This window comes from Trachinotus anak, unplaced genomic scaffold (assembly GCF_046630095.1).
Source record: "Trachinotus anak isolate AG129_WGS33_773 ecotype Australia unplaced genomic scaffold, CSIRO_AGI_Tana_v1 ptg000001l, whole genome shotgun sequence".
In the NCBI taxonomy this organism is placed as follows: Eukaryota; Metazoa; Chordata; class Actinopteri; order Carangiformes; family Carangidae; genus Trachinotus; species Trachinotus anak.
This window is the reverse complement of record NW_027273852.1, coordinates 2,985,461-3,007,770: the sequence shown is the minus strand read 5'-3', so window position 1 is coordinate 3,007,770 and position 22,310 is coordinate 2,985,461. Positions and strand designations below refer to the sequence as shown.

The 22,310-nt window shown below is 40.6% G+C and overlaps 1 long non-coding RNA gene across 1 annotated transcript; it reads right to left on the bottom strand.

Annotated features, from left to right (window-relative positions):
- Positions 1 to 12,311: 12,311 nt before the first annotated feature.
- On the bottom strand, positions 12,312 to 20,091 carry LOC139630683 (uncharacterized). The gene is made up of 4 exons (XR_011693204.1): positions 19,356 to 20,091; positions 14,823 to 14,880; positions 14,167 to 14,530; positions 12,312 to 13,209 (listed from the first exon to the last, which is right to left on the bottom strand). It is a non-coding gene; the product is annotated as an uncharacterized lncRNA (long non-coding RNA).
- Between the last annotated feature and the right edge of the window lie 2,219 nt (positions 20,092 to 22,310).

The window sequence follows — 22,310 nt, the reverse complement described above, 5'->3', positions numbered from 1 at the left end:
GATTACATTTCTTTCTTAGTAACTGTAACACGTTACAATTCATACATCCATTTTGTAATTTAATAATCCCATTACATGTAACTAGTTACTCCCCAACATTGGTGACTCTACACCCACTTTGTACTACTGTCAGCTTAAGCTGCCATCAAAACTAAAGTATAATTTGTAGACTACCAGTCTTGAAGCCATTCACTTAAGGTGCTGCCTTTGTAGACCTACTGTATGTGTGATTATTGTTGACAGGTGGAAATAAAATAGCAGAGCACAGTGAGAGAAAAATTACTTGAAATCCCTTTGACTTAACAGATGTTGACTTCTGAGATAAACCTTCCTTTGGTCGACCACTGCAGTCTGCTCAGGAACCTCATGCTGGTTTTAAAGAGAGATGACAAAAAAATGCAGTCGACCTAGCTTACTAGCTTAATGATGAAATGCTCCTGCAGATTACATTACATACATATTATTATATTAAGTCTTACAATACAAATCCATTTAACGTTCAACTGGCTCACTACAGTCATGAAAATTGTTATAAAACACAATGTGTTAGTACGATGCGCAGGGAAAACTACCAAAGAGGAAAAGTCTAATTTACCAGTAGCACAAGTATTTTAGTGACACAGTTTTACTGTCATGACAATAGATTTTATAGTTGCTTTTATTAACTCAGCAAGGGCGTGGTTATCATGAATGAGTTATTGTAAACATATAAATATATATGTATATTAATGCGTTTTGCCGTTTTCTTGCAAAACTCATTTCATAAAAGCTCATGGCTGAGTTTTTAACCACTAGTGGTTCTGTGGTCCCCGCTAAACAGGCATGAGTGCTCCTATCTGTCGACTGCCATTCCCATCCCTTACCAGTCTCACCTTTACCTGTGAAATTCACATTTTTATTAAATGTTATTCTAGTTTGTGGAAAAGATGCCCATGTACTGTGGCTTGTTCTTCGTGGCTAAAGTCACTGACAGCGATGTCTGCCGGTACATTTACCGACATAAGTGGAATCTGTAGCATAATGTTTTCTATTGTTTGGTACGGCTGCTGAATCTGAGCAGTGTGGGAGAACTTCAGAAAAGCAGAGTGGCATAGCATTGTGCAAACACAGTGGGAGAAGAAAGTCAGTGCATAAAAAAAAAAAAAAGCAGAAAAGAATATGTAAATATTGGTAAGGATCCTCCTGGACAAAACTTAAGTGAAATGCATAAGTGGTATTATTATTGGAGGACTAAGTCAGTTTATTTGCATGTAACAAAGCTGACTGCAGTACAAGCTTATTGGCATGTATTCATATACTGCAGTATTTTGCAGGTACTTACAATGGATCCTAAATTTAAAAGAAGAGTCTGAGTGTCTTCAAACTAATTCAAATACAGTATGTAAGTAAAGCTTTTCACATCAAGTTTCAAAGTTCATTCATGACCTTGGAACTGTTACTGCTGTTAATCAAGTTGAAGAATGAACCCTCACACTCCATATGAAAAGCCATACATTGATGAAGTGATTCATAAAACGAACATCTACAAATTCACAAGAACTGAGCAAACACCCGCTCATGAAGGTCATGTTATATAACAGCTACTGATAAGTTACTAAATGGACCTTGAGGTGTAATTGTTTTTTCAGCTTTTCAAATATTTGACCAATTTATCACATTTGGTAGTGCTTCAGAAAATATACAATACATACACACTCCTACTCCTACTCCTAGGTCTTTTTTATTGCTAATTGAATATACAGTAGTATCTGTAATGTAGGCAGTGTTTTTTGTTTTGTTTTTTTATATGCAATCAATTGTAGTAAAGACAAGAAGAAGAAATCTTTGTTGTGCTCTCTTCTGGGCCAGTGAAATATCTCAAAGGTAAAAGGCAAATAAATGGCAAATTACTCACACAGCAGACTGCCACAGGATGCTTCAAGCTAAAATCCTTTATAAGTACCCTCAAGAACCTTAAGGCGGGTTTATTATCTTCATTAATTTACTGCATGTTGTGTAATGCTTTTAGTGATGAGAATAGACTGATTTCAAATGAAAGATCTAACACCGAGAGGTGAAGACTATTGCTAAAGAAGTCATTAAGCATAGTCTCTTGTTAACATCTATCTCTGGACCTAATGGTGGGCAGACACTGAGAGCAATATCGCTTATTCCCATATCCTCTTTAAATGTATCCGCAAAATGCATGATGCCACAGCACATTTATTATCAACTGTAGAACCAAGCTGTTAGTGCTACTCAAATATGAGCAGCCATGTCCAGTCACGCTGTTATAAATTTATTAAATGAAACATTGTTTAAGATGACGAGATGTCAACATGCCCAACTTTCATGCAGAACAATCTGTCATGTTTTATTATTGAGTTGTCACAAAGAATGAGGAACTCTTCAAGGACATTTTTCGCAAAGTATCTGCTATTCCTCTGTGCCAGGATTGTACTATTTTCTCCTTCTCAAAAAAAAACCCCAACCAAAAACAACAAATGAATAATTTCATGAGGCTTTCATTTTTTTTTCTTTGAATGCTGAGAGCTGACAGTATTTTTCCATTGCAATCACAGTGACTACATTGTGATTGAAATACAACTTTTTCGGACAATGTAAAGTGCTCTACTTGTGTCCTGAATGATTCAGATGCACTAACAGTACAGCTGTGAAAGCTATGATTGTGGTGTGCTTGTCTGCCTCCTCTCTTCACCTTTGCACTTAAAGTCATCCATGTCTACACAATCACATCAGTCTAAATTTAACACCTTCATGGTAAATTTGAGTGTTGCCATGCACAAAGGAGGCATGCACCTGTCAATAGGAGTAATGCTCAGTGTGGACCAGCAGGCTTGGCTTCAGTGCAGATGTGTCAGAGGGAATCAAGAGCTAGTGGCAGTTGCACTACTGAATGGCAGAGGCTAGGTCAGCCTAATAGGCCACTCATGCATTGTGTGTCACTCACTTGTGGTGCAGGTCCTGACATAGAGGACTGGATGGGGCCTGTCGGACTGTCAAGAGTACACACTGACATGGAGCTACACAGTCGCACAGCACACAACCCCCGTAACCTCTGGGTCATACATCAGTGTGAAGTGACACAGAACTCTGTGGGTAGTTTTCTAGTACTTGGAGCTCCTCCCACTGACTGACGTGAGCGATGACTGCCACTCACTGTGCCATTTCTCACACTGCATTTGGTTGTACTGAGCTACTCAGGCTTGGGATGGTGGGGCCGTTCTCCAAAATTAGCAGCAGCTATTGACTCTGCTTGACCCTGTCATTGTTGGTGGCTCATTATCAGGCTAATAACGCCACTGCTGCGGTTTTTGCCTCAACTTATAGCCTCAGCATTGTTCTCAGCTGCATTACCACAACTCTTGTTACCACAGGACTCCCCCCAGAAGTCAAAAGCAATTTTAGAAAATGAGGAATGAGCAAAGATTGGCTGGGAAATCTGGTCTGACATGTGTTTTGTTTCTTTTGACAGTTATTAGTTGGAAAGCAGGGGATGCACTGAATGGAGGTTAGTTCTTTGTTGTTGCACAGGCCTGTACCAGGGCCATAAAGTGATGAGGATCCACGGGTGCTCCCCAGGGTCTCTTTGCTTGTTAATCAAGCAGTGGGATGACAGGCCATTTGCTGCATGAATCACTGCACTCTCATCATGCTGAAAATGACTTGCATTTTTCGAAAAGCTGACTGTAAACTGCACCTTTGTTGCTCTCTGGCAGGGTAATGTAAGGGTAGAGCTGTTTCATCTGTGTGTGTTTCACAGGGATGTGCCACCATCAACCTGATTTAAGTCTTCATTCACAGTCATTTGGCCATGACTAAAACAGTGGTATGTTTGTTCCGTTTCCTCTACTAAATATGGATGTTTTTTTTTGTTTTTTTGTGGCTAGCTAGATAATACTGGTTTCCTCCGCACAGAAGTCCATCACCAGCCAGTGCTAAATGTAAACAAATGTTATTCTGTAATAGCTAATTGTTCCTCGATGCAATTTCATGCACACCACAGAGGAGATGAACATCATACATTTAATTCTCACAAATACTGAGTGACTGTGATGCCATTTCCTGCATTTGTACTAAGCCGTTTCAGGAGCAATTTCAACAAAGCAATTTCAAGTTAATTGCTTTTGTGTGAAAACAAAACACAAAAAAAGAGAGAAGAAGAAGAGGCTTCCGCAATCTGTATTTATTCATGAGTGAATGAGAAACCCTGGTCCTGTAAGTGAAGAACAGCACGACACCAGGAGTATTTTAAAAATACTTCTATTTTCCTTCTATTATTACGTTCTGTTTAAATTTAATTTTGAAATTATACCAACACACGTTATCAACCTCAAGGGAAAACAAACAAGCAGACACATGCTTATACACATTCAAAGATACACTCTTTTCTGTGGTGGGCAGTGCACCAATATCTAACTTACTACTGCCATCTAGAGATGCATAAAAAATCAGTTTAAGTGATGCCTCGAGTGCACATCATAGTCACATCGGGGACACTACATAGTCTATATTGTGCTGACATTATAGAATTACAACCCCAAAAAACACAAATTTAAAAAAAAAAAAAACCCTCCATGTAATCTTGTGTTCAAAAATAAAACCTTCGCCATGGAAACAAAGTTCCCTCACCATTAGCTGCTCTTTTGGCAAAAAAAGCTCAAAAGTCTGTTCACCTATGTGTGACAGTTTAAGTCTTTCTCCTTTGCAATATTTTGTGGTGGGTCCCAGTGGACAGCAGGGTTGGAGGAGCCACAACACAGACAGAGCAGCTCGCCATCTCTCTCCTCTCACAGCTGGAACCCACTCCTACTGAATAATGAACCCAATCTCAGCTCTGCCTCAGGGGGGGACCTTGGAGCCACCCTCAGCTTAGTGCATGGCTTTGTTGCCCATATGCGTGTGCACGCACAGACAAGCACGCCCTCACACACTCCCGCTGACTGTCATTCTTTGCTGCCACAAGTAGCTTTGTGAGAAATGCTTCACTGATTGGCAGCAGAGGAGAAAAAAAACAGAGAGAGGAGCAGAGCCAGGAGACATCGGAGGATCGCAATGGTTTCAACATGGAGGAGAGAGATAGGGAGGCAGCAGAGAGGCGTGTGTGTGTGGGTTTGTGTGTATGTGTGAGCTGGAGGGGTGCAATAGCCATTTCCCAGCAGTTCGACTCACTGTACATCTTGGGTGTGGGGGGGTCGCGTTAAGTGTTTCTACTAAGGAAGGGGAGGATGGATTGAAAAAAAGAGGGGGCAGCAGTCGTGTGGCGGTTGGCACCTGAGGGGTGAGATGAAAGAAAGAGCAGCTGGATACCAAGCTAATGAATGACCACGCTTCCCATCCCTGATTGAGATTTAAGAGGTGTGGGTAGGTAGAACTGAAGGGGGTCAGCAGCAGCGGTGAGTCAGCTGACCTTTCAGAAAGCCCTTCACCTCGCCAGCCTCCACGCAGAGCCCATTAACTGCAGAAATATGACAGCTTTCGATTAGATCCAACATAATTAACAAAGACACTGATGAAATTTGTGGGCTGCCGCGTGCCGTATCTCAAAAACAGCAGCCACAACCCTAAAAAAAAAAAAAAAAAAATTTAATGTCAGAGTGCGAGTCTGTTTCTGTGGCTTTGATAGTTCAGTTTAGTGTCCTGTGCTTTTCTGGGCTTGGACGACAGCCATCCTGTATCTCTAACTCATTGTGACAGATCCACTTCATGGTGCTTCTTTTCACAAGTTATGGCAGCAGGCCAACACACGCGCAGTAACACACATATACACACACACTCACATCTCCTCAGCAACATCTAAATAGGTAATTATCTGACTTGTAACAGTGGGGTAAGGGGAGTGGGGGTGGCAGCCAGTATGCTCCACGTGATCAGCCTAAAACTAAAGCCTCTACTCAGCAAAGGAATATTAATTACCTTTTCCATGTCGACAGGCGGTAAGGGAAAGCAAACACTAAAGAGAGAGAGAGTTGCCATTCAACAAGCAATGGCTAGCAACCTCTCAGTGAGGTTACTGAATAGGGTTATTGTTGCAGTGTCCTTGTTGGCAACTTGCCAGCATGCCAATAATGTTGGTGGTTATGTTTGCTTCAATATTGGCTTATAGTCTGTCATACCTGTAAAGACATGGAGTATTTAGCTCTGAATGGGAGAGAGAGAGAGAGAGAGAGAGAGAGAGAGAGAGAGAGAGAGAGAGGGGAGTTGCTGGTTTATGGCGGTAAGGTGACTAAGAGCGGAAATAATCCATTACACTGTACGTTTTCATCATGTTTGTGAGAAGGATCAGAAATTGGTTTCCTCTGATCAGAGAAGAAAATCTAATACAATAGTGATCTGGGACCCCACCCCCACCCGACTGAGCTCCAAGGTACTGACATCACAATAGCGTTGTAATGAAGAATATTAGCCATGTGCCAGAGGAACAGATTTTTAGTTCTTTCCCTTTGCCTGGGGTTATTGATGTGCACTGTGGTTCTACACTGATAACTGCCTGCTGAGCTCCAGATCAATTCTGTAATTTGCCATCAAAACTCCACGATGTCATGTGTGTACAGTCCTATCAGGCTTAGGAAAAAAAAGTAAAACAGAAAAGGGACAAAGGAGAAGGTGAAAGCAAAACAACCATGAGTATAAAGTCAATGGGAAAGTGAATCTTTTTTGTTTTTATTGAGCACATTACCTCATTGTGATACAAATTTAAGACTCACAAAAACTCTAGCATCAGATTTAATGCTTGACTAAAGAGATACGGTGGCCCTGAGAGCTCAACACCCTGCAACTCAATAAGGAACATGCAAATTCAGGAAACATCTTCATCAACAGACAACACATGCGCTGCAAATATTCACCTCACAATCAAATACACAAGCATGCTGCAAATACCCACAGGTATTTCTCTTTTGCTTTGTTGACATCATGCACTCAAGCTGGCAAGGACTCCACAAGGTTGTGCAAAACCTGATGACCCATGTTATTCCGGGGTAGTTTAACAAAGCTCTTTCACAAAGAGCTTCTTGTGATGTCACTGAATGTTTGGCTTTATCAGTCTTCAAGTCCATCTCAGTCAGGACACAAAGATATGAACCAGAGGGCACAGCCTCTGAAGAATGGAGTTGTACTTCTCCTTGGTCAAGGTGTGGTCAGTTCATCACAGAGTGGGCAACGCACTCCCAGATTTGAATATCCCATCACCATGTTTGACTGTTGGTTTGATGACACTGTGGTATCTCTCTCTCTCCTGTTTGTCTGCGTGTGGGGTGTGATATGAAATATAAACACAACAATCATTGTTTAGTTGTTTAGTTGTCATTGACTGTCTTCCATCCCATCCACAGAATGATTCTATTTGTGGCAGTAATTTGGTGGGGATCTCTCAGTAAAGAGGACTGTTTTCCAGGCATTCAATGTGAAAGACTGGTATTTATTTTACATTTGGTCTTGTTTCCTATCCTGAGAAGCAGTTTAGAAACTGCTACTGATCCTCTGAGACAACTACACACTACACTACACAACGTTCTCTTGTCAAAACCTTTCCTGATTGGAATCTTGCATTCTTTATTTAGCAGATTTTGTATCTGCGATGAAGTTGCATTTCTAAGAACTGAGCTTGATGTATTGATCTCCTGATGGAGTGGTGACTTTTGGTCTGCCTGAGGGTGATTTGAATACAACTGATCAATTTTCTGCAAAGCATTTTAAAAGAATTCCATACACTGCCCCTTTACAGACCTGAAGTCCGGCCATGATTTGACACTTAGCAACCCGCTGTTTGCTTAGAACAATGATTTAATTTAATAACTAACAATCAACTGGAAACTTGATGCTGAGCACTGGCTGAGTTACACACTGAATTACTTGAATGAACCTCTGATGAATAGATCAAATCCTGATTGTCACCTGAGCACACTCTCCAATAGAGGAGATACAACTCGAGGACACCTGAGCTTTTGTACAAGGGGTTAAGCAAGTTTGCTTAAATTTGATGACTGATCAAGTAATTGTACATCAATTGTACTTAAATCTTAAATACTTTTTTGTTTTACATGGCATAACTTCTTGTGTTTTTAAATATTTGGTCTGGTTATTTCCAAATGTAATTAATTCAGACATTGCTTTCTCTCTCTCCTTGTTTCTCTCTTCAGCTGCATCTACTGTAAGAGTGTTTTATGTTGCAGGTAAGAGGAAAAAAGTAGTACAGGAGGAAGACAAAGAGTGTATCTGTAGCTTCACATTATCCTGGCAAGTTACCAGACTAATAAGTAATGACTAAAATAAAGCAAAGACTTGCTAAATGGAGGGTTCTCTTCACCGTGAGCATATTATGGCCTTGTGTCGCCCTTAACTGCTCTCCAGTTGGTCAGTTCTGGTTTGAAAGTTTCTACTTTAGAAGACATCTAATGATAAAACAGACAGCTGTTCAGTTCATAAGGGTGAATCACAGCACAGTTCGTATTTTCAAGTCTTTATCCATAACTTTTAAACGTGACCGGCAGGGAATGGTGTAATTATTGTAGACCGATATGTAAGTTAAATATAAACTCTACAAATCACGAACACAAAGTTTTTGATAATCCCCAGTACTAATGAGAGGGCTGGTTTGGTACCAGTGTAACGTCAACATCAAAGGACATTGGATCAACTGCAATGCATCAACTGTTGTAGTGATAATTCAAACAGAAGTATATTGCCCATCATTACATGACATTTTATATCCAAAATGAATAGTAATTAAATGCCTGAATGCTGAAGTTTCTCCTTACACTTTGCTGCTCTATACCAATGTACCAATTAATTTTGCCATGATGTTTTTTTTCACTGATGTTTCCCAAAAGCTTAAATATGATATTGGTGTTTTCTTCTCACATTCTAAACTAAACAAGGATCGCTTTCTGCACTGGACAGTGAGAAACATCATGTCACCAAGATAATGACTCTAGTGAAAACTCATCAGAAAAACCCCATGAGAGCTGGTTGATTGCTGACAAAGCAAGGTAATACATGAAGCCTGGCCTAACCAATGCAGGCAGGTCTTAACTCCGCAGTCAGTGAACTAGACTTACATTAAACTGATTTACACTCATCATCTTGCCTGATGAGCTCGTACTGTGTGTGAAATTACCTGAATTACAGTAGATCGCTGGGGGAAATTTTTAATTTGCCCTAGAAATCCACACAGGCCTCACTCAAAACAGATACATTGATTTGTCATAGCAGAAAGGACACAGGTGTTACTACTAATGATACCAATGACTCTGTTCATTTCGAGTGTCCCAATAAGTGTCACAGTGTGACAGAGCCAGCATGCACTGTATGCCAGGATCCTGAAACTGAAGCAGCTGATTTGATTCAGCCATCATTAGTTTTATGGTTTATACTCATGTTTTTCCTCCTATGACATGTGAAAATGTTTTCTGTGTAGGACTCTGGTGTTATCACTCTCTCTGGCTACATTTCTGAGCAGCTGGCTGAAGTTGCCCAATAAATATTCATACCTAGCTTGGACTTGGAGTTCACAAAACTGTGCTTGGTCATTAGTGACCTAAAGAAGCCAGTGTGTTGACTGTGGCTGAAACAATAACAAGGCTAAAATATTTTTGAGTAAATGTACATTTGTACACTTTATCTACTTACTGCGTTAAAGTGATAGTTCAGGTTATTTGACGTGGGGTTGTGAGAGGTAGTCATGCATAGTCAGTGTGTTTCCTGCAGTAGATTTGGGTCAGCACATCGCCAGTATAGAGAAGCAGCGGGGAGCATTTAAACAGATATTGGATTGTTTTAGTGGGTATCTTTTAAAAGTGTCTAAAAGACATTTTTTCTGCTGACCTCGTCCACAGCAGCACATCGCTCAGCTTCTGTGCCAGTGCTCCAGGCTGTTTCTCTGAGCTGGCAGCGCGCTGATGTGAATCTACTTCAGGTAACACACTGACTATACATGACTACCTCACACATCCCCACGTCAAATAACCAGAACTATCATTTTAAGACCAATATAAGGTAGTAGGAGAATTAGCCAATGGCTTTCTCTTGCTACATTATTAAGGTTAAATTATTAAGGTTGGCTAAATTGCCTTGCTTTGAGATTTTAAAAATGAGTGGCTCAGTGAGGTCAGACTCAAACATTGACCTGGTTTCTACTGCATGTACAGACAGGCTTAGTCTGTTTTATGAAATTGATGCAAAGAAGAACCCTTGAGAGGGAACATGATCTCCATGTTACATCAGCAGTGGCATAGGCAGCAGATCATGCATAAAGTCTTTATCTGTAGATGACCAATTGCACTCTGTCACATCCAGCAGGGCTGTCAAAGCCCTCCCAAGCTGTCTTCACTTTGTCCTCTCCTGCCCTCTTTCTGTTGTTTATCTTGCATGAGTTGTGTTGATAGCATTTATGGAAACTGACAGTTTGTGGTTGTGGCTTGCCGCCTCACCTAATGGCCTACTATGATTGATGGATAGCTGGAGAAAAAGTCGACCATGTCTGGAGTTTCCTCTCCCCATCCTGTCTCCCTCGTCACACTGACCAGTTATGCAGCATTAACAGAACTCAGAACAAGGTTATTGGATCAAAAACAGCACTGGATAAATGTTCTATTCTTCCCTATGAACTGTATATTGGAATTGTGAAGGTATCAGTGTTCACAGTTATTGCTTTCATCACTGCAGATCAGGTGAACCCTCATTGTGCATTTTTGCTGCAGGTTAATAATATGGCCTGAGGAAGAGAATTGCTGGTTTGTCCAAAGCAAACGTTGTCTGTATCTTTAGCTTTTTATTGTTCCCTTTTCTCTTCTTCCTCACCCTCAACATGCACAGGTGAAACTAAACAAGTGCTCCTGGCCCTGTCACACTGTGGTGGAGGTGAGCATACAATACAGCAAGGGAAAGATATTGTATGTATTAATGTATCAATGGGGAAAGTGTTGAATATAAAGCTTGTGTTATCTCCGCCAAGGAGGTTATGTTTTCACCTGTGTCTGGTTGTTGGTTTGTTTATTTGTCATTAGGGTTATGCAAAAATTACTGAACTGATTTGCGTTGCGCTTGGTGGAGGAATGCGATACACACATTAGGATGTTATTATATGGTTGCTAGGCTGTACAAGGTGGTTGCTGGAAGGTTTCTATGTAGTTGCTACAGTTTAGGTGGTTACACCAAGGAATCTATGCTATTGAAGTGGGGGTGCTTTATATCTCCTTATACTGTTTTCTCAACTATGAATATGGTTTGTACAGAGACCCTGATCTTCTTTTTATTCCTCCACGCCAGCGACAGCCAGGGTCAGAGTCATTATGTTTCCAGGTTTTCCATCTGTCTGTCCCATTCTCGTGAACGTATTAGCTCTGTAACGCCTCTAGGGAACATCTGCAGGATGAAAGGACTAGGTTTTGGTTGTCAAAGGTCAAAGTTCAAGGTCACGATGACCTCACAAAGCACAGTTTTGGCCTTGTGAACACGATATCTCAGGAACGCCTTGAGGAAATTTCTTCAAATTTGACACATTCACTTGGACTCAAGGATTAGATTTTGTTGGTCAAAGGTCAAAGTTCAAGGTCACGGTGCCCTGATGTTGCAATATATCAAGAAGACCCAGAGGAAGTTTCATTACATCTGGCACAAACATTAACTTGGACTCAAGGATGAACTGATTAGAATTTCATGGTCAAAGGTCAAAGGTCACTGTGACCTCTATAAACACATTTTTGGCCATAATTTACAAATTCATAAAATAATTTTGACAACATTTAACTCAAATGTGTATAAGGAAAAATGAAGTGATAACATTTTATATCCAAATGGCCAAAGGTCAACTTCACTGTGACATCATAATATTCTGCAAAAACATCTCTGGCTATTATTCAACATTGCAACTCAGGAAGGGGACATTGTGACCATATTTCCTGGTACTTGGCTACCTGGCAGAGGTATACACCTAATTCCTCTTTGATGAGAAAACCTTACCAGTAAACAACATGGAAAGTGAACTGATGTAGTGATCTATGCAGAAAACTGAGGACATATCTGGTGGTTAACAGATAAGATGCTACACTCCAGAATTAGAGGCCACAAGCATTTAATGGCTGATTTTAGCTAATGACGTGTAGCTAGAATGGATAGATTTTTAGGTTTTGAACAATGTAGAGTGTCTCCATGTAGCCTACCACGAAGGGGTATGTAGCTATTATAGCTACATGTCATATATAAAAAAAAAAAAAAAAAAAAACACAATTGTGATTATTTACCCATTGACCAACATTTGTCCAACAGATTTGGTCAACAGGAAACGGAAAATAACCATTTGAGGTAATGAGCAGCTCCCTCTTCCTGCGAGTAATAAAAGCATTGGTGCCGGTGAATTATTACCAAAACACAACTGACAGACAGCTACTAAAAAAGCAGTCTTTACACACAAAACATCAGATATCAATGGAGATACAAGATACCACCGGTTTAATAAAGCAATCCATTAATTAAAACGTGGAAAAGAATCCATGTTTGGCAGTGATGGCAAGTGCGCACAGAGGTCTAAGCCTGTCATCAAAATTGCTGCACTAGACCACCTATCATCTCGGAAAAAAAATAAATACTCACAGAAAATAATAAAGACTAAAGCAAGATTTTTGTTTGTATTAATAACAGTCCTGCAGACGGTCGGGTGCAAGCAAGAAAATAAACGGCATGATGCTGATTAGAAAGATATTTGTGATCTGTCATAAACAAACATAACCCATCAGAAAATATGCTTCTAACTAAACTGAAAATGCAGTTTAGTTATATGAGAATGTAATTTTTGGGAGACAGGAGTTGATACATTATACATAAATAGATAAGGTTGTAAACCATACTAATCTGCTGGCATAGAGGGAAGAAGATAACTCTTATTTTGAGGGCTGCTCAGCAGAAACAAACAATAAGTGTATATAAAGATGTTCGACATGTGTGATATGTTTTCTGTGGGCTGTTACTTCATGGTGTTCTGCATCCTGAACACCAGATGATCCTCGATGGGGCATCTGTGATTGTTCCCATGCTGGCTCTTGGAGCAGCAGGGAGAAATTCCTGATCTGATCCAGGACGGTCGTCAGTAACTCATGAGTGTTCTGAACACACAGAGATACCCAGAAGATTTGATGCACAGAGGAAAAACTGAAACTGTTGTTGAAACAACAAGAACCATCAAACCACCTGCCTCACTTCCTGGCTGTGATCCTGAAAATAACAATGTTCATGAATCTTCTTCAGAGAGTGAAGAAAAGTCGAATTTAAGAGAGGTATACACTATGTTGGATATGAGCCCCAAATCAGCACAACTAAATGATTCATGTACTGTCAACTATCTGTGAATTACTTTAATACTGAGAAAAGCCTAAAAATGTGACAAGCCTCAAGCAAGTTAGAGGAGCATCTTTTTCTCTGATTTCTAAGTAGGTTTACAGACATTTATTTGCAGTGGACATCAGACATAATGACATCCTCGTCACACTGTTTTCACACTTGATGAGCTATGGTGGAAAAAACTGTTCAAACCTGAACTGCCTTAGTGAGCTGTGCATTACTGCCCCTGTTGTTCCAACTGTTGATCATGTTATTTGCAAGCTAAACTAAAATGACTTACTTCCTGTTGCTTTCAGAACACCTGCAGCTGTCTCTTTCACCTCACATTGTGTCTTTGCCTCATGTCTCCTGCTTTGCACCCTCCCTGGTCTACCACACCTCCCTTTCAGTTTAAACCTCTGGTATATGGCTGAGCTTGTGTAGATGGAAATTGCTCTTGTGGCAGAAAAATGAGCTTAAATTATAACAATCCAACCAAATACATTTTTCAGTCAAGCTTTTAGCTCTCTGCCTAATTAAAGAAGAAGTAGACCAACTACACACAAAAACTACCCAATTTGGCAGCACTGGTGGAGCTAAGAGTTTTGTTACTTTGTGTAACTCTTTGTGCTGAGGCTGGTAGACTGGTGTTCTTTTTCAACACTAGTGCAGATTCTATATCTGATATGTATCTTTTGGTATCAATACTAAATTGAAAAAAAAAGCTTTTGCTGCTGCAATGGCCACATTTCAGTTGGTACCAAAAAAAGAACTGCGGTCCAATGCCCAGCCCCACTCTTGTTATTGAGTGTGATTTTGAATAAGAAAATGTGATTGTAGCTGTGGACTGACCTATTGGAGGATGAGTCCTGGTTGGCCAGCGTCTGGCACATAGCCTGGACCACTGAGGCAGTAAGAATGGGATGCTCTGGTCAGGTCTTGTCCTCACTCCTTCCTCCTCTTCTTCAGCAGCAGCTTTGAGCTCCACCAGCTCATCAACCTCATCTGCAGTCCCATCTATGGCTTTGGCAGGGCTTGATAAACACTCTCAGTGTCTCTACTCTCCCTTGTCATCAGCAGTCCAGACTGGTAAATATATAGTTAATGTGAAGCAGTGAGATTTAATCGGAAGCAGTCAAGGACTCTGCACCCCTTGTGAGTCTTCTTCTGTTGATTGGGTGTTGTTGTGGAGGCTGGAGAATCTGAGCTGGCAAATCTGCAGACAAACACAGACACAGCTGGTTTTTTTACTCATAACTTAGTTTTAACTGTGGATAAATTGCCTGAAGCCGTTGTTATAAAAGATAAATCCTCCTTAGTCTCTAGCAAAGGATTTCCTTTGCTGTGGGCCTGAGGGCTGGCCACTTTCATCTCTCATGGTTTTCTTTTGGACTTGTTTCTTTTTTATGTAGAATAAAGAGAAAATCAAACATTTGAATAAACCACGTCAAGCATATTCCAAGGTCTAAATACAAATCTCACAAATATTTAAATTAAGGTTAATGTACCATGGATCCTCTGAACAATCTGTGACATCAAGGAGTCCTCTCGCTGCAGTCGGCGACTCTTGTGGTAAACAGAAACAGACAGGGTTTTTTTTGTTTTTATTTCTGTGAACTCAAAATAAATTAGACTTCATTAAAGGTATGGTTCGAGGGGATTAATCACTCCCTATAGTGAAAACAGCATGATGGTAACATGAATATTTAATCAAATAACTAATGAAAATGAATTGACAATTTCAATTCTTGATTAAACATTTATCAAAATATGCAGAATACAGACATGAAACTTAATAATATATACATACATATACATAATTTTAATTTGAATATATTTTAGTTTTTCTGGTCAAATAAAACTAAACATTTGCTTGCCAACACAAGTGTTCACTGGTGTTGAGAGACGCAGAGAGGGTAGTGAAGTCAAAGTATTTAGAGATGGACTGACATATTATTGTTTATAATTTTGACAAAAATATTGAATAACACCAGACCTATGCTTAAATAGTAACTGTGTTGAAGTCATGATTATTATTAATAATTGCTAATACATGACCTGAAGCTAGTTTTTTTTTTCCATCAAGGAAGTACAGAAAGAAAGGGGTCTGGACTTTTGGGCTTTTTGAGAATAAAATGAATGAAATTTAAAATAAAGTTTTGGGTCATCCAAGGTGGTGCTGAGCCAAAAAAAAAAAAAAAAAGATTGTTAATAAACGCTCAGACAGGAGGAAGGAGTGCATGTGTGAGTGTTCAGTGTGTACACTGTGTGTTCATGGAAGGAAAACAATGGATCTTGGACACACAGTAAAAAGATATTTTAGGCTTTGGATAGGCAGACAGTTTGAGTAGGATCAATTCATTGTTGATTTTGGCCTTTAATGGGATTTGTTGACAATCAGAAAAATATCATCAGACTTATCCTCACAGACTCTTGTGAGTAGCAAGCCTCAAGTAGGTTTGAAAGGTGGCTCTGCTAAGTTTGCATCTTTCCCTATCATGTAAGACAGCAGCTGTCAGCTTGGATTCTTATATATACCAAAGGATACACATTGTTGTTTCAGGGCAGAAATAGAATCAAAACATCATATAAACCCCTCCTGGAGGATAAACAATATGCTGTCCATCTGTATGATAGTTATAGTGAATACACAACTTCAACTACCATGGTTAGCTGTTTGTGTTTGTCATAGGTGACTGCATGCTGTGACAAGGGTAAACAGTACTGGTAACAAAACCCCTGGTGACACCCCATGTCAGCATGGGGTTATGAAGCCCAGTGAAAGTGGCAGCCAAACACAAGAGCCAACAAAACACAATCCTGCCATAAACATTAGCTCATGGTAGTATTGCCGTGATATGCTGGCAGTAAGCCAGGTAGCGATAGCAACATTGGTCAAACAAATTTCAGCAATATGCTAACATTATTATGCTTACTGTAGCCGGTCACTATATAAGACAGACATGTACATAATGTACCTATCAAGTTACTTATGAAGAGGAGAAGAAGAGCCGATTCTGAGTTAAACTGGAGCTGTTAGCAGTTTACAGGGCTCTCCACCTTGGTAAAGCCAGACCAGTATTGGCTCCACAGTTGGACTGGGAAAGAAATTCTGCCTTGGACTTACCTGCTGGGACTGGCTGGATGAATGACACTAACAGAACTAGTAAAGACACTGATGGTGCAGGTAGAAACTTTAAAAACTTCATGAATGTTTCAACAGTCCACTGGCCGATTGGCATTTGAGGCAGTGGTCCCCTTGACCAGTCTGCCTGTGCCCTGATCTCATCTTTTTTTTTTGTCAGAGGCCGTTTTCAATGAAAAAGTACTGCACAGTGCTGTCACATGTGGGCAGTGCCTGTGTGTTAAATACATGTGGGTAGGGCCAACAGTTTTTCAGGGGGGACTCACATGCACTAAGATGCAAACTTATATGCACTAAAATGCACGCACCATCGTCCCAGACACCAAAAGAACACAGGAGCTCAGATTACAACACATACAGAGAGAGTGTGAGTTTGTTCTCTGCTCAGGACGCCATTACTCCACTGTACCTTTACATAGAAAATTATGTTTTGCTGCTATATCATTGGTTTAATCTTGCTTACAGAACAGAAAAGTATGTGTGTAACCATATTTTACCACATATTGGCCATTTAGCTTCAGAGGTGAGCCACAGCAACTCAGAATAACTGTAAACATTTGGGATGTGGTCAAATAGAACAAGTGGTATTTAAGATTACATCAGCTATTGAATGGATGAATGGATTAGATTATACAGTACTTGTGTTTAGTGTTACTAAATGTTAGCATACAAACTAAGACAGTGAACATAGTAAGCACACCTGTTAGAGTATGGATGCTTAAAGATGAGAGTTGGGTAAAAGTACTGAATTCACCACCGTGATGACAAATTCAAAAACAATGTCACTTGATCATTTGTGCAGTCTGTATTTACTTGCCCCAAACAGCCAGTGTACCAGCTGTAGAATATTAGCTGTTAGTTGTGGATATGTTCACAGACTGTGCCTAATGTATTTAAGTTACAGGCATATAATGATTTATGCCATATAGTGGTTTGTTGTCACAGTTCATTTGGTTACTCATTCAGTCTCAGCCTGCTTTGCCATAATTTACCAACTGTCAGACCCTGACATTCCCACCTGCAGTAACCCCAGCTCTTCCTGCCGTTCCAGTCACCTGATTCTCTAACCCTAACCTGCTCACCTGTTCCCTATTCCCTCATTACCTTCCTACTAGTCCACATGCACTCTGCCAGACTGTCTATAATGCCTTCCTAGCTGTAGCTTTCCAGCTCCCCCCCCCCCCCCCCCCCCCCCCCCCATTTGCATTCCGCCTGTTTTTTCCCTGCCTGCCAGTTTTTGATCTCCTGCCCATGTTTGGACTTTGCCTTTTTCCTGTCCCCTTTGTCTTGCTCTCCTGGTTTGGTTGCCTGCCTGTTGCTGACCTCCATCCTTTTGCTGACTTTGCCCCCTGCCATTCCTCTCTTCCTGACTTTCTGCATCTCAGTAAATAAAAGTGAATTGTTATACAGTGTCACTAAGTCATGCAGTGTTTTTCTGAGCTGTGACATTTTCTGGGTGTGTGCAGTATTGTACTAAGTGTAGTCCTTAGTACTTCTGCCAAGGTCTCCTACTGCACTGCAGCTTTAGTGATGTCCCTCACTTGTAAGCTGCTTTGGGTAAAGTAGTGGTAAGTAATGTATGTAAATATACATGTGTGCACATGTGAATAGTTAATCAGCAAAATCACAGCTGTGAATTCCAGTACATTAACCTAACTCATGTTTAACCATCCATATTCTCTGTTAGGGTGTCCGTAGCAGCCTTAGCATGCTAGCATTAGCATGTTAACATTCTTATAATGGCAATGACAACATGCTGATGATTAAGCAATTGTGTTGTGAACATATTCACCCAATTATGCATGTTAGCTTTCTAACATTTGCTTATTAGCATAAAACCTACAGCTGGGATTGGAATCTCATTAGTTTTGCACGTGTCCGGTCCTAAACAAATACCGAACAAACGGGCATTGTGATGTTAGCCAGGGGGCATAATAAATCATTCTGTGTTCTTCTCTGTGCTTGTGTTCTTGTGGACTTGTGAAGCGTCATCAGTCACAGACCAAGTACTGTTCCAATTCAAAGTCTGCATCCAGCCAAGTACAGATCAAATATCCCGAAGTATTCTTGCTCCTTCCATCTTATTAAGGTTACTTTGCTATCTCACGCTGGTGTTTGCTCTGTTGTCTGTAGCATTGTGATACATTATAAACATTCCTTTTGGAAAAGGAAATTTGGAGAATGAATGGTGAATTGTTATATTTATTGATGCTAGTTAGTTTGAGAAGATGAAGTTAAATAAATAGGTGATTTGCTTGACAGTTTAACAACAGCGCTGCCTCTGTGGCTTTCTTATAGCTACAGATATACCGTCACAATTCAATCAAAATAAATAAACAAAAATGAACGGAGGCAACGTCCACATTAAATTTTGTTCGATTTAAAAAAAAAATATTAGATCGGATATGTTTATAAGTGTATCTTTTACTGCACTCACTGTCATTTCTGTTTTTTCCCTGAGAAAGTTTGTTTGTGGAGATTATTTACTCACACGACAGTCAGGTACAGTGGTGTTGAAGTGTAACCTGTGCCTAGCTGAGCTGCTGATATACAGAAGAACGGTGCTGTTCCAGTTGCAAATAGTCCTCCCATCCCTGGGAGTCTAAACTACTGAGTTGAACTAGTGAAGTTCAAACTCCCAAGTGCAGGGCTCCGAATTTGGTGTAATCTGCATTAATGAAATGACTCAGGACTTAGTACATGCGCACAAATGCTTAAATCCAGAAGCACAAATTAAGTAATTTGAGAGTGCAGATCTTTTTTCTTTTCTTCCTGAGACATGCAGCACCACAGTGTCTCAGCAGCATTTTTCAGTCATCCATCTCACCTCCATCTAAACAAATACGCTCATGTTTTAATCAATCCAGTTGTCTACGCAGGCAGTGTAGCTTCTCACCTTTTTCCTGATTTGTCTCTGGGCGCTCTTGTTCCCTCCTCTTGACCTGCTTTTCCCTCCAGCACAGTCACCTGGCTCTCCCTGCCTATCTGCACGCCTGCTCTCACTCTGCTAATTGCCCCTGACAGTCACAGCTGTTTGTGATCTACAATCAGCCATCGAATCTACATACCTGCCCCCTGCCCACAGTCATTTGGTTTCGTGTCTCTGCCACTCCTGCGTGCATGTGTTTCCCTGAGGTTCTGGACTTTGTTGTTCTGTTCCTGCCGGTTTCCCCTCTGGTTCATGTGCTCTTTGCTTGCCTTCTTCCCTGCACTGCCTGTATCCTGTGACACCTGCAAGTTTGAAGTCTCACTATTAAATCACTTGACTGTTCCTGCCTGCCTCTGTCCTTAAATTTGGGTCCTCCTGCCTGCCTCTGCCGCCCCTGGGCGGGAAGCTTGCGCTGCACAGCCGTAAAAATGTTTTACACTCTAAGGCTGTTTTGCTGCTATTTAGGTGTGTGTATGATTGTGTATTGGGCTCTGAATGCTTCCAAAACGCATGTGACTTACGACTTACAACACATCTTCTGGAGACAGAGACTGAGCACTAGAGTGGGTGCTGATGTTCTGCTAACATACTGCTGCACTACACTGAATTTCAATAGGAAACCTTCCATGTAAAATACATGTGTGCTGTGTGAGAATGAAAAGCCTGACAGGCGTAGTAGGGCTTAGCAGAGGATTATCTTGGTTATCAAGACATTTACACTGACATTTCACACTATGAAATATTCTGACTTATTGTCGGACGTGACCTCCCCAGACCAGCCACAACATGAGATATGAGTATATGCAGTTGGACTTTGAAGTGATGTAAACATCATCTTGCATGACCTCTCCTTCATATTTATTAATAAATAAATTATCTATCTATCTATGGATTGAGATATATATATATATATATATATATATATATATATATATATATATATATATATATAAATTTTATTTTTCTGCCCTTTCTACCCTCTGAGCCACCTCATTCCTGCCTTTCAGTCTCAATTATCAGTCATTCGATGCGGGAAGTGTTGACAAAATCCCCCTTGTGCTGTCTATCTATTAAACTCGAGCCACCGGCAAATCCTCAGCCTCTCCCACCTCCTGTCTCAGTGTGGGCTGGAGTCTGACTGACTGGTAACAAATGATCATCCTCCTGGCTGCTCTCTGCACCCAGCTAAAACAGCCCACAGTGGCTGGCTACTGCTCCCGTGCAGACATAATGGAGGGGGGTGACAACTGGAGATGGATTCCCTCTGTCATTTTCCAATTGGGCATGTTTTGTCGACTTGCCATGTAGAGAGGAAAAAAGGAGACTTTGCAGAATTAAATCTGTAACCCCAGTAATTGGTTTGCCCAGAATCTACTGGGGCTGTATATAGCAATGTCTTTCTTTTCTCTCTTTTGTACAGTTTGAACATGAAATGCAAAATCACCATTGCAGATGGTGCATGAAGTAACTGGATTTAATTGTATGATTTTCAGAGCCATTACATCATGTAGTTAGGGTTCCACAAAGATGCTTTTTAACAAAAATGGTGACACACACACTCTCTCTCTCTCTCTCTCTCTCTCTCTCTCTCTCTCTGTCTCTCTCTCTCTCTCTCTCTCTCTCTCTCTCTCTCTCTCTCTCTCTCTCTCTCTCTCTCTCTCTGTGGAACAGATGTCTGCTGTTATTTAGTCATGTATATTAAGATGCTCTGCCAGTGTCTGATGCTCAAGCCACAAAGCAAATTAAATTTAATTAAATCAAATTTAAATCTTTGTATCACATCGTCATCATTCACAATGTCCAAAACTTACTAATTTAAACACGTGATTTCTAGCAAATGTAAACGATCTATAATTAAAAAATGATACCCTAGTACACAGTTGCCAACTACCATTCAGTGCCCACTGGCATCGGTTTCATTTGAGTGATATTGTCAGTGCCAGTCTTTTTCAAAATTAGGAACTAAGCTATTAAAATTAAGAACTTTACTGAACATGTAAACATTGTCCATTCCTTCCCTCCACCACCTCCAAAACCTGTGAAAGCTTTACTGCCTCTCTTCCTTTTTGTGCTGCAGAGGACATTTTCTCTTCCTGGGTGCATTCATTGTGGCGCTGGGCAACAAATTTTGTCATGTAAGCTGTCACACAAGAACATTTGTCACATAAATTAGCTTTAAGTGTTTGAGTTATAGTCACTCAGCTGTGCCCATGGCCGGTGACCCCTGCACACCTTCTCAGTGCGAGGTGAGCGAGCTGCGGTGAGAGAAATGCTAGAAAACTGGGTCCCTGATGATTAAGTGCTGCCTTTCTCCCGAGGCGTCTTTGCCTCTAGAGACACATCATCTTCCTGACAGTTCCTAGACTGAGCTTTGGCCCTTCAACAGATGACAGAGGGAGAAGCCCAGCCACTCTTCCAGACGGCGATTTATTGTTTTAGTAATCTCACGTACATACAACTTCATCAGCGGGTGTCGATGTTTCATGTCACAGCTGGTACTAGTGATTGTAGCAGCTGAGCACCAGATATTTTCTTACCATTTGGTTTTCTAAATATAAATCTTTTTTTTTTTTTTTTCTCTTTTTTTAATTTCAATTCATTGCCATTGGCCATCAAGCGCTCACTTTGGCATGGCAAAGTGATGGCATGAACCCTTTAACTCTGAATAAATCCAGTCAGCTCCTGTAGGCTCATCAGTGTCAGGTGGCAAGCTAAGGCGCTACATGTAAATAAAACAACTTTAGCTCGACTCCAAATGGCTAGCACTGTTAGCATGTTGCCCATGCTGCAAGATACCGTGCTCCAGACCAGTGTCTCCACTACACAATAAATGGAACGAATTAGATATTAATCGTGCCATAAAATTCAAGTCCTGCTGGGCCAGAAAACAAACCACCCAAAGTGTCGAAATGACAAAGTAAC